General features: G+C 35.1%; 1 protein-coding gene across 3 annotated transcripts in view; it reads right to left on the bottom strand.

Moving 5' to 3' along the window:
* LOC116345424 (protein slit) overlaps positions 1 to 14228 on the bottom strand; it is a 312643-nt gene that overhangs the window by 120296 nt on the left and 178119 nt on the right. The gene's annotated exons all lie outside the window — the stretch shown is intronic.

The following is a 14228-nucleotide window of genomic DNA, read 5'->3' as shown; positions in this document are numbered from 1 at the left end:
ACGATGTATTCCACATTGCACGAATTCAACAATGGTTCAATTTTATTCACGCGCTTTATTTATTTTCGAAACTCTTTCAGCATGCGGAAATAATTTATGACGGTATTTATGTTGCTATTGAAAAGTGGCTCGCTGAGTCGAGATGTGCACATTCAAACGAACACAGTGGATAAAAAATTAGACACTTCTTTTAAGTGCTAATAAGCGATAATTCGTTTTATGCGAACAGTTGCAATATAATTTTTAAGTAAGTGCACTTAAAATTCCATGATACAATTACACCTTCTTTACGGCAAAATAATATTATGTACCATTGAAAAGAGACTTACTTCCCCGCGGCGCTCCACGATTTTTTTTTAAGTCGCGAGCATCGTTGGTAGCAATGCAAGGCGGAGGAGGTTTCAATGACGGCAATAATGCGGAATAAATGGCTGGTACTTTATCCAATTCCATCGATTATCACGCAAATCAATCAACTTAAGAATGAGTTAGAAGAAGAGAAACAATGCAATAGAGAGAGAGAGAGAGAGAGAGAGAGAGAGAGAGAAGGATGGCGAGGAAGGAAATCAGTAATAAAATAAAATCAATATCTTTTCGACATGATTCAATCTATCTGCCGTCGCTCAAGTATTTTGACACTTATTTGAAGCAGTTACAATTTTGCCATGTTTTTACTGAAGTATAGGGTGTTTTTTACTGACAGAACTTTGAATTAAAAAAACACCCTTTATTATACTATAAGTTTTTGTTGCTGAGTGTTATTCTCAACGATGATTCCTTCTTTTTCATAATTTATTTCTAGAATACTCATAAAAATGAGCCTAAATAAAATTTATTAGATTTAAACACATGCATTTAAATGTTCGAATACCTTCAAGTGAGTAATTCTCATTTTTTTATTAAAACAATTTGTGTTTCACGAATATGATATGGTTTATCAAACCACCTACTTTTTTAAATCTTCATTATTGCTGTTAACTTTTTACATTCGCATGAAAACAGAGAAGAAGAACAATCTGTTGAACTTGAAAAATGTCACAGTGAAATAGTTGGATGAAATTGAAAAAGAGTATGAAAGGGTACGTATGTTCTATTCATATTTTGATGTAAAGTGGATGTCCAATTTGCACAAATCTTTGTTTGCAGCACGCGCCACAAAATTTGTTGTTTTTGTGATAGTAAACCATACAGTCCTTTGAATTTGGTATTGTTGCGTCAAATGGGTTTGATGGGATTTAATAAATGTGTTGTTGGCATGACATGTTAAGATTTGTGTGTAAGTGTGTGAGTGTTTGTGCACGGTGCATACATGCTGGCACACTGGACAAGAAAACAAATAAACGATTTCGAAAAGTATCCACTGTAGGTCTGTGTGTTATCATTAATGCCATTTTCACCGCTTTTTCTTCGACTATTTATTTATGTTTGAAATGGATTTTTGTGGTAGACAAAAGGAAAGAAAAACTAACGAAAAGCCAGCGGGAAGTCGACAGTGTACGCGTGTGTGTGTGTGTGTGTGTGTGCGTGCGAAATATTTGTTCGATGAGAGACTCATGTTGCACATGGTACACGTTTCTATAGCCAAATATTTACATTACCTCAACGCACCAGGTACAAACAAATATACGCTAAACTGAATTTCATATCCGTACACGGGATATTTTAACACTAAAATGAATATAGGCTATTCTGAAAGATGGAATAAAGAGCAGTGCAAAAAAATCGAATGTGCGCACTAAACTATTACAATGGCTCGACAATCCAATATAACCTGATTTGGTTGTGTGCAAACGAGAGATTTTACGAGGCAAACAAAGAGCCATTGAATTTGGTCGTAAACATCGTCAATCGATACACAAAATCATCCGGCCTAAATACACCGTCATCATATCATATAAAACCGCCCCAAATTTTTCGTCACTTTAATGCCCTACCAACGCACACACACACACACGCACATCAAATAAAAATTGTATATGGTATAGCAGCAACAGTATATCGGCCGGTATATATTGCGTTGAAAGTGACAATAAAAGCAAGTTATTCACTCAACATGTCATCACTGTTGATTGCCGGACACTGGAACACAATAAGCGCGTGAATCGATTTGTTTTTATTGCAAACCAATTGATATGTTAGCGGGCTTCAAAGGACAAGCACACAATAACCCAGTATTACAGAGCTGAGCGAAATGTTAAAAAGACGAAAATAAAACACTATCCGATTTGATGGTGGTATTTTCTGCGATGTGGATATTGATGAGTTTATGTTTGATCAAGTAATGATGCCGACCGAAATCATCACAGTGAAATGCGTACGTGTGCAAAATGTGGTGGTGATGGTGTTTCTTGAAATCAGGAAACTCTTGAGTTACGTTCGTTGAATAAAATGCATGCTTAGGCAAATGAAAGAATCGAAAATCAACGTGATAACAATTCGACTAACTTTAATTGTATACGGCAGTTAGAGAAAAGGGAGAAAAAGTGTATGTTTGTACATGCGTTCGCGCATCCAAACAATACACATAACCATTGTGTAAACAAAATGAAAGAAAGCATCGAGGATACGCGTATAACCAATTTCTAATTAAATGAGAAAGTCAACTTTATTCATGAGTAAATGAGAGCAGAAGTGAAAAAAAATAATCTAACAACAAAAGCGCGAACGCACTTACTCGTTCCGATTTTGGAAAGCGCATAAATCGTCGACAAAGTAGATAAATCGTTTAAATTTTACACAAGCATTTGGAATGCAACATTCCATCAAGATCATCAGATCAGCACGTGAATCAACGACAACGATGACGACAATGACTAAACCACATCGAATAATGAATTTGTCTTTCCGACATTTCCAACTCTCTCAGAAAGAGAGATAAAGAGAGGTGTCTCTTTATCCATTCATTCTCTCTCTCTCTCTCTCTCTCTCTCATCTCTGCCTTTGCTTGTTGAATGACGCGAACATCCCTTCCGTACAACCGTGCAAACATTCACTAGGTATGTACACTTTTCCATAATTAAATAAAACAATGGATTAAACGCCCATGTTCAGATATTGCCATTCTCTATCTATTGCTCGCAAGTAATGGCCATAGAATAGCAACCATTTTGTCGATATATGCAAACATTGCAGGAAATTTTAACTTCATACACCATACCGATTCACCGATTGTTCAAGAACTTTAACTTTTCGCATGAGCACACAATTAGAAAAACATTAATGAGTAGGCAAAATGTGTTTTGTGCAGCAGCACACGTGCTTCTTCTTCGTCAGTGCGAAAAAAAAGGGGTTTGAGTACTATAGAGAAATAGATAGGAAAATTTTGTGCTGATTACCTGGGCGCACACACCCACAACATGTTTTCAACTGAAAACACAACGCATGTTGTACTAAAAATCACATGGAAACAACAGACCTGACAATGACGACGACGACGACGACGACAATAACTGATGCGAATATGCGGAAACACAAAGTCAAACAGCAACAAACAATTAATGTTTTATGAAGCAGATTAAATCAGTTTGACTGCATTTTCAGAGCATGAATTCGATTCAAATGGAACTTTTTATGGAAAATTCAATTTGAATGGAAAAAAAATCTCATTTCTTTAGTGCTTTAAGACTTGAAATGCGACAGTTTGTTTCTGATGAAATATTCTTGCGATTCTCAACATCATCTTCAGATTTTCCGAAGAAAATTCCGTCGTCAACGTCTTTTAATTGTGTGTTCTCTTTTTTAAGCTTTTCAATACATTGTTGCGTTTGTTCTACAAGAAATATCAATTCATGGAGAACTACTTATTGACAATATTGAACTCGATAAAATGTATGAACAATCAATGCAATCGAATGAACCAATATTTAGAAATGTTAAAACTTTCATGTTGAAGATATATTTTATTGTTATGACAAACCGCAAAGCATTCCTGAGCCAATTTAATATTTCCTTTTGGTTGAGTCGAATGGTTGAATTTTATTGAAACAATTTCAAATATGCATTGATTTAACGTGTATATCAATGCCATCAAAATTCAGAAGCAATACAAACTATTTATGCCGAAAATTCAATGCGGTTGCATTTCATTCGTATAATATTTCAATAAAATATTGTTAAGCTATGTTGTCATTTCATGCAATTCATGTTATGAATAGTTGGATTACTTAAACATTAAGGTGTGGTCATCACAAGTATGCCGAGCGGTTACCATTTTTGCTTGGATCGACAGAAATCACACAACTATGTGATAATGTTAATTGACTTGAAACTGAATGGATACAAATATTCGTGATATTCATTGAATTTTGATAAATGGAAAAAAATGTTGACGGTGGTGGCATGACACTGCAGTGATGGATTTGAGAATGGAATGAGTTTGACGCCGCACTTTCATTATGTTAAAAAGCAAAAAAATGTTTCATTTGTTTTATCGAAAATTAAATAATAAAATGCCACAGCGAAAATCCGGCCAAAATATCGTTTCGATGTTATACTCCGATTGTGAAACATAAAATCAGTCATCATTCAAATTGCCCAACGGCAAAATACCATAAAATCGGAACAATAAAAAGGTAGTGAGACGGCGAATGCTATTCATAAAGTGTCTACATATACAGTAGCGTGATAACTCAGGCTTTGCCAATAGCAAAAACTAGTGATTGAAACTTGTGTATGGCAAAGACGTACTTTTGGCAACGAGCAAGGGAGAGAAAGAGAGATGGCAAACGACAATCTGATTGAATCATTTCAAATTGGTTTATTCAACGTCATTCGTTTTCTTTTCGTACGTTCACTCCATAAGTTCATTTCATTTGACGTTGTAAGAAAATGGCAATTTTTTTAAGATGCCTAGCAGGCAGTCGTTTTCCCTTCTTTATGAGGTATAACCACTAAAAAATATTATCAATCTCATTGATTGATCTCATTTTATTTTTCTGATTTAACATTTTAATTTAGTCGCTTCGATATCCGATTTTGGTTGGCCTTTTGTGAAAACACTACATGTGCACACCTCAATCAATTTTTAACCCAATAATCTAAAATCCAATAATTTAAAATATTACCACTTTACTCTCTATGACTATGGTGTGTCCAGCCAAAATTTCATATTTACACTTTGACTTGAATGAACCAAGAATATTCCACATTGTGTTCAATAGCACTTCTGTTGTCCGATACATCTCAATCAGATCCAGGTCGAATACTGGATGTGAAACAATATCAATATTTGGGGTGACATGTTCAGTGTGTTCTGGAGCCATCAGTTGATTTTTGCCGTTTCGACTTTCACATAACGTACATATAATTGCATGTCGCCTGCTTATGTTTACTTTTATGTCTGTCCATGAAATTGTCACTGCCAACACCAACATCGATAACATTTCCAATAAAATACTTTTTCACCCTGAAACATTCGTCTTTTTTGCTTTATCTGACACCACCATTGCCAAAACCAACACCCAAATCCAGTTAATCATATTTGTGCGTGTTTCACTTTCGCCATCAGTTTAAATGCACTGTACTCCGTCTTGACGACTTTCTCATTTGGCAAAATTTCGACATTTTTTTTATTTCATGACGCCATTCATAGCGACAAGAAAAATAACAACATAGGGTAAACATGTGCTTTTATGAAATGGAAATGCTCGGATTGTATTACAAATATTCAAAGCAATAGAAAAACGTCAATGTCGACAGCCCCACCAGATAATGAAATTGAAAAATCATAATTTATAAATTTTTAACAGAATTCAAATTGGGACAAATCTTTATTTTTCACCAATTTCGATGAATGAAATGCAATTAATTTTATATAAATAGATCTTAAAACCGTGGGTTGGCGATATTGACTTGGTAAATAAAAAACTTTTAAACTTTTCAGCAAAACATTCGACATATAAAGACTCAATGTAACCCGAGCATGAGTTAAACATTCATATTAAAAGCGCGACAGACATGTTAACGCCACGAAAATATTACTCAACTCGATGTTTTCCTTTTGTCTGTCTCTCGTGCCATATTTACACATGATTTTCATCACGGTCTATGCCTAATTATCACATGTTTACAGTGGCTGCGTATTAGACAGATAAACTGGTAATATTTTATTTTTCGAGAGACATTTATTTTTGTAGCATTTATTCGCTGAACTTTATTTACATGGATTTTCAAAATTTAATGTTTCAACTTTTTTTAGAATTTTATCATTTGAGAGTTAAATTTAGTAGCATAAAATTGTAGAATATCATCGGACCATTTTGAATGGAAAATCGCTATGAAATTGATTGATACAGTAATGTAACTGCCCACTTGTTTATTCTCGATTTTTTTTTAGAGTGTCAGTCGTCTGTCATTGTCACTGCCTGTTCTGTATGCTCTTTTCTTATTTTTTTTAAACTTTAACGTATCAATGGACAAATTTCAAAGGCTAAAATATTCATTCATTGGTGACATTTGGACGAAGACTGAAAAAGGGATGTGACCGAAATCAAATGGTTTTTTGGCCACAATTGCATGAATGTGCTAATTTCCTACACAAATGCAGAAATTTTCATTCTCTTAAATTTGAGTAAGAGGCAATCCGTCGTAAATTTTGTACACGAACAGCAAACACAATATTTTTGGTGCATTTGGGTATTGGATGCGAAATGCAATCGACATCATCTGGATGTGGATTATGTACCTGCTGAAAACAAAGGATATTGCCATTGATGTACGTGACGCAAATACCCGTTGATGGTTCCACACAAATTTGCACACACACAAAAGAGCCAACTTTTACCGCAAACGCATTGCATGTGAATGTTGTGAGGAAATTGTGTGTTGAATTTGCGCGTGTCTGTTGTGTTGCACCCTTTGGTTCCAATTGTTATACGATTGAGGATACGGTAATAATAGGTATTTGAATGCCATGAAAGCGAAAGACATGGTGTCGAACGGTATTTTCATAAATAAATCGACGATGGAAAATTCAAAATCTGTCGAAAATTCAAGAAGTGTGAGTCAATCGCGGTTGATGCTGTACAAGTACAAACATACATCCCTCCATCGCCAACAATTGAGATAAGAAGATTTCTCTAAAAAGAGTCGAGCACGTATTTCGATAATTTTTTTTATTCACATCGTTGGTTTTTTACAATCATTTGTACAAATATTATTCTTTTGTTTTTTTTTTTGGGCCTGTTGTGCATAGGATCATTTCCATCGACATTTTCTCCCAATGATACTTTCGCCAGCGTAGCAAAGCCACACACCATCTCATTATTACTTATTTATTTTATTATTTCCCATTCTCCCGACGTTTTTTTACGTTTTACTTTTATATTTTGCGGTTGCATGTGCTTGGCCAAAACAATTCCGAGGCTCTCAGACTCAGATTGAGGGGATGAATGTAAGAAATAAAATAAAATACACATACACCGAAACATGTATTTACCCATTAGTAATGTGCAATTGTTCTTACGTTCCCTTTATGTAACTATTTGCACCATTTTTATTCATTCTTTTTCCTCTGCTCTGGTATTTCTTCTGAGCCGGATTCAAGCGTATATGCATGTTTCTTTCTGCATATCATCAAGTGTACGCCATTCACAATGTGTGTGTGTGTGTGTGTTCGCTCAGGTGAAAATGTGCTTCCAAAGGATACGATAAAAAGCGTTACCGTTTTGCTTCGAGTAAAAGTGAGATAAATTCAGCAACGGAATGAAAAAAATATATATGACAATGTGCTACATATGACTGAAGAATGTTGCACATAAACATACAAGTACAACGACACCAGCACACATGAACACGGCGGAAGAAAAGATGGCAAAAGTGTATATAAACATTTATTTTCATAAAAAAAAATTGGCGAATGTTCCACAAGACATGAAAAAAATGCACATCAGCAACGATGACGGCGACGGCGATGATGGTACTTAAGCAGGCGACTCACGACAGTTATCATATAACATACAACCATATCGAAATGCGACCAAATAACGCCAAAACAAAAGCAACACCACTTTTGTTCGTGCTTTTGCTTTTACTGAAGCATTTAAAGGAAAAGGTACTGCATAGGTTTGTGTGATTCAAATTGCGGCGTCTCATGTGAAATGTAAATGCGAGTGCGAATGACAAAACACCGCAGAATTATTATATATTTGAAATATTAGAATGCCGAAATGTGAGAGAACGTGCGCTGACGGTAAAAGATGACAAACAAAGAAGGAAACGATGAAGAAGAAATACACGCGCTCGCATACACAAGATATTTTTCATCTTTTTATGTTTTTTTTTTTCATCTTTCAAATGACTGAAAAATGAAAAATGATGCATTCGAACAAAAAAAAAATAACAGTGAATACTGGATCTTTCCTGTTTGCCGCTTCTATAACGGTAAACGAAGAAAACTGTCTGTCTCTCGGTATGTCGTTTTCACATAAATTTTGCCGTTGGGTTTATTATATTCTGTTCTTGTTTTTGTATTTCTGGTAATGTTACGGGTTGAAATACACGACAACCCATTTACATTTTTGAGATTAAAAGATGTTTCATAGATGGATCCACTAGAAATGAAAATTAAACCGAAATGTCAAGTAACATTTTATCACTATGGTCAAATAGTTACTATTTTAATGACTACTATATTTTACTTGATTTTACTGGACGTTTTTTTTCTGCACCATAAATCGATTGCATCTTATTTGAAATTGAAAAATCGAGCTAAACCAATCATTGTAGAGATACTATGATGATCAAAGCGGATGAAGTGGCTGCACTAAAGTGAGGATAAATTGAAAATGAAGGATACCAAAAAAAAGCTTGGTTAGGCTGTGCAATCGAAGATGAACGACTTTATCTACATTTGCATTATTTTGTCATTTCTTCCGTCGTTTGAGTTGCGCATTTTTAAATTGATTTAAATTGAGTTTAGATAAAATGCTTGCATACGTCTCCAATGGCGGCATCCAATTCAAATGAGCCATTTTTGTTGTTATTGTATTTATCAATTTTGCTTTTGTCACGTCGCCATTGCCGGGTTCACTCAATTTTTTGTGCTCCATTTTTTTCTACTCTTTTGAGCGCTCTCACTATTGATTCATTTTCTTGCTTAAATTCTATTCAATCGATATTTAAGGCAGCGAATAAGTATATTTCTCTGTCATTTTATCATGCCATGCGCTTGGAAGTTCGTTGCACTATTTTCACATCGTCGATTTAGATCAAAATATGAATATCTTTTGATTTTAAACACATCTTTTGCGAATTCACCAGTTGCCCGAGTTAAAAATGTGAATTGATTCGAATATAAATGCGAATTGATCGTACGATTGATGGTTAAATTGAGTTGTGAAATTGGTATGTATTTTATTGCCATGATATAGATTGAGCATTTCATTAGCACCTGTCCAACGGTGTGTGCACCGAATCAATTTCATAATAATGATTTCAAATCGCGTTTATCTAGATTCGCTTGGCATAATTGATTAGTCAACCGAATGGGATGCATCATCATCATTTTGCTTTTCATTTGCACATTTCGTTTCAGACCAATGACACATACACACATAAAACATGCATCGCGCAACTGGTATACGAAACACAAAAATGCCAATCTATTAAAAATGTACAGGTTGAAAACTTGAAGAAAATGATAAAGGAATTTTATTTATGTACTGTGTTGTCGTTGAATCGCGCAAAAAACGCTGTCGGTAATAAATAAACGATAATCGGAAATGAGTCAATGATCCGTAAATGTATTTTTAACAGTTGCCGTTTTCCACATCTCTCTCTCTCTCTTCGGTGTTTTTTTCTTTTCTTTCGTCGATTTGTTCGTTTATTGTGTAGCATTTTACGCTTTCTTTCGCGATATTCTCATTGTAGCAATTTACATAAAATGCTACCGCAACACGTACCACATAAACACAACAACAGCAACAACCTTCGTTCAGTTTATTTTACGCTTCTTTTTTCTCTCGTGTAGATGTGCTTTTGCACCCGCGCACGTTTTCAAATGAAAATGTCTCCCTTTGGCTGCTGGCGAGCGAATGTTGGCGGTCTCATTTTTGTTTCGTTTTTTCGATTTTATTAAATGTGAACGCACGTAAGTCACATCGAAACGAAAGAATGTAAAAGCATGCAAATGGCCATTAAACAAACAGCAAAAATTTCAACGAAAGACGAGAGAAGAAGAAGAAGAAGAAGAAGAAGAAGAAAAAAGTCATTCTTTTTTCAACGAGCCAGTAGCGCACCGTGTCTTACATTCTATACAACAAAAACAAATGCAAAAGTATCTAAAATGAATCGTAGCATATTCTATGTTTTGGTAGCGAACGAACGGGCGCTCATTCGACTGACACACAGCTACAATAACAATAACAACGAATAATATAACAGCCAAAAATTATAATTTAATGGACTTTAATGCTGTTTTTACTTGGCAATACCAAACACACAACACGAAGCAGAAAGCACATAACAACAACAAAAACATACACACACATACCGAGAGTCACACTGATTCTATACCTTTATAAAACGGAGAATTTTATTATGTTTAATGTATTCAACTTTGGTCTTTGTCAATTTTCATTTCGCTTGAAATCGTCATCCGCTCATCCCGCTATCTTGTACCCTAGCTTGTACCAGAGACTATTTTTAATATTTTGTGTTTTTCCTTTGGCCTTTATCCTAAAAACCAATGAAACCATTTTCCCAACAAATCGATTGGATGATGGTATTTCAAATCTAGTTCATAAATGATGGCATTTAATTTAGAAATTAATTCCCTATTGTGAGCATCTGTAAATGTGCATTTGTCTGGGGTTCATTTCCTTCCGCAATCTAAAATCCGACTTGATGTTTGAGAATGTGATTAGACGCCCGGGAAGAGACTGAAAACAGATCAATTCAACATTGCCATAAATTGGAATCCGTGACGAATGGCGGAAAAATAGGGAGGAACACACAGTCCAAAACTTGAAAATTGAGATCAAGTTTTTGGTGCTATCAATGAAACATCAACAAAGTTTATTAATGTAATTTCAGTTTTTAAATACTTTATGGGTTTGTCGGCAGCAAAACAGTTAATTCAGTAAGATCATGCACGAGCTACGAACACCATTAAAACGTGAACTTCTATTCGGGATCTGATTACTTCTCTCTTTTCTGTTTGCATTTCGATACATTTGGTTGAGAGTTAATTCGCTGCTATGATGAGATGCGCACAATAAAACAAAAAAAAAACATCAAACAAGAAAATTTGCGAAAATCAAAGAGATAATCATTTGCAACGTCTTCATCTATACCATTTCTCTCTTTCTTTCCGTTTTTCTTTTTTTCTTCGTTGCCGTATTCATCAGCATTTTCATTCAGATGCGTTCGCAAACACTCTGGATTCCATTACGACTTTCACTTTCACATTTTATCACAAAACGGACGGTTGAATGAAGTGAACCAAATACAAATCGGTCACCAAAAAAGGCGGAAGTACCAACACAATCTTAACAAAGTGGATGTGTACTAATGCCTCACAGTTGAGCCCATTGTTTTATGAACTTTCAAAGTTTTCGATACTAATGGATTTTCCGGCTATTACGAGCATCGATTCGACTCATTTTCATGTTGGCCCACTTTCTACAGTTAACTTCAAGCTTAACAGGGATTAGCCAATGTTAATCAAATAATGGGTGTTTGTTTAATCTCTTCAAAATCTTCAATCGGTTATTATTATCATAAATTTTGACGAGAAAATCTAATGCTATACTCACTTTAACACAGCCAATCATTGTAGTCTCGAATACATACTAATTTTGCCTTGCAGTGGGTGCAGTGATTTTCAAGATTGGAAATTGAATTTTATGAAATCGACGCTACGAAGAAAAAAAAATCATTTGCTTCGTTCGAGTAAAACGAAAACATTTGGCAAATTGATTTAAACCGTGTAACCTGCAGCTAAAACACACGCACTGAACAATGAAAAATTCCATTGTTCACATTTCCAGCGATATTTGATCAAAGTGTTTCTTTTTTGCGAATCGACATTACGACCGAATGTCGGTTTCATTGAACTGTTCGAAAGGTTCACGTTTTTATTCACAATTCATTAGAAGAAAACTCAAGCGCATAATGAATGGCATGACTTATTCGAAAATGAGACGCTGTAAAGAAAAAAAAACAGAACCCATCGGCAGTATATATATCTAGGACAATGGCAACGGTGGCGAATGGCATATTACAAAATTACAATAAACAACTCGTGAAACAATTCTTCCGAAGCAAATTTTATGGTTTGGCATAATTGAAGTCGTTATGTTTGAAAAATATTAACTGCATACCAATGAATACGGTGCGCATTTATTTGTATCAATTCAAATGGGCAGGCTGGGTGGCAGCAAAATAAAGAGGCCCGAATGGCAATGGGTCTTGACGTTTATACTGGATCCATTTCAATTTGTTCGGCTCATTTTTGAATTGTCTAACAACAAGAAAATGAAATGCATTAAATGTTTTGCGTCACTTAGTATCGAAGGAGAGAGAGAGAGAGAGAGAGAGAGAGAGAGAGAGAGAGAGAGAATTCGACTGTGTAACGGAAATAAAGGACAAGAATTCAATAAACAAAAGGAAAAAGTGTGTATGTGTGTGTGAGAGAGAAAGGGAATGTAAAATATCGAGTGAAGGAGTGCAGAAGTGTTGCGCCCGTAAAAAAGGATAAACGGCGCGTCACGCATTGAATGAAACAGTGTGAATGGTTGGAAATGAATATAATTTATTCAAATTCTCTCATTTAATTTGTTCGGACTTTGGAAATATTTACTTCATATTTCATTGGTTTGAATTTGGTGTTTGAAGTGAAAGCAACCCCTTTATATTGCATAACACATAGCTTTAAGTTGAGTTTTATTTGAACATTTCACCGAAAAGCGAGCATTTTTCCATCGAGACTTTGTTAGACTATTTGATAACGATTTCATAAATGTGTGTGTGTGCGACTGTGCGTATTTATTGCACATAATTGTTTTCTTTTTTGCTTGTTTTGTTTTTCTCTCTTATTTGAGGGGAGAGTGTGAGAAACAGAAGAAAGAATCTAAAACGAACGTTTAGATCCGTATAACCGGCATCAACCTTATTCAATTAAATAAATGGTAACGTTTATCCAAATGCGTATCGCATTTGCAAAATACAATTCAACTCTCTAATTATGTGCGTCTTGTGTTGTTTTGTTTCGCTTTCTTTTATTCTACAACACAGTCGATGTTGCTGTGAGGTAGTTTATAAACTAAAACCAAAAAGGTAGAAAAAATGGTTTCAGCGCGTCTAGACTGCTTCGATTATGCGAGTGACAACCGAGTTTAGAAGGAGAGGAAAAAAATGCACCGAGAGAAAATAACACGGTTACATTTAGCTTCGTGTAAAATGAGAAGAAAAAAACACACACACAAATATACGGATCACATCGTGAGTATTTTTAGTAAAATTGCTACGTGCTTACAATTTGCGCGTTTTTCGCTTTGTCATGGCTCGGGTTTTTTTATGCTCTTCACATTTTTTTTTATTCACTGTGAAATGTCTGCAATTGCATTTTAAGTGCGTGTGAGTGCATTTCGTGTGTCAAATGGAAAGAGAATGAGAACGACAGCGAGCGAGAGAGAAATTCAGTTTTTTTTATATTTGTTGCATTGACGTTTGTCTATGGACCCGCATTTGTTAGTTCATTCACATGAGTTTAGCTGGTGATTTTGCAGCTTCTATTTTCCTCTCTTTACTATTTCGCCTTGTCTACTGTTTGCGTTTGATTCGCACACGATAGGGTACCATTTGTTATTTGTCAACAAATGACTGGCTTCTCATCTAGTTAAGGCAAACCAACAAAATGACAGCTTTAAAAAAGAAAGATAAACAAACAACAGCAAAACAATTGCCGGCAATTAAATGACACTTTACGATCGCAAACATGCGATTATTTGACGACTTTCTCATTTTAAATCGGTGACTTGTTGTGCTCACCAGCATTAACGTGACGCGTGTGCATTTCTTTTTTGACAAGTTTATTATATCACCAATCCAAAGCTTCACCATTACTTTCTACATCATGCCGCAATAGAGACGATAAAATAGAAAACCATCCATAAAATTGGTCGTTTTTTTTTGAATGCACAAAAGAAGATGAAAGATATGCATTCGACAACAAAAAATATGACCTGCGAGTTGAATGGAAAAGACGAGAGATTTAATGTTTAGAACAT

The sequence above is a fragment of the Contarinia nasturtii genome, unplaced genomic scaffold, assembly GCF_009176525.2.
Source record: "Contarinia nasturtii isolate CC-2019 unplaced genomic scaffold, AAFC_CNas_1.1 Cnas_scaffold_129, whole genome shotgun sequence".
In the NCBI taxonomy this organism is placed as follows: Eukaryota; Metazoa; Arthropoda; class Insecta; order Diptera; family Cecidomyiidae; genus Contarinia; species Contarinia nasturtii.
Note: the sequence above shows the minus strand (reverse complement) of the source record. Positions and strands in the feature narration are given on the sequence as shown.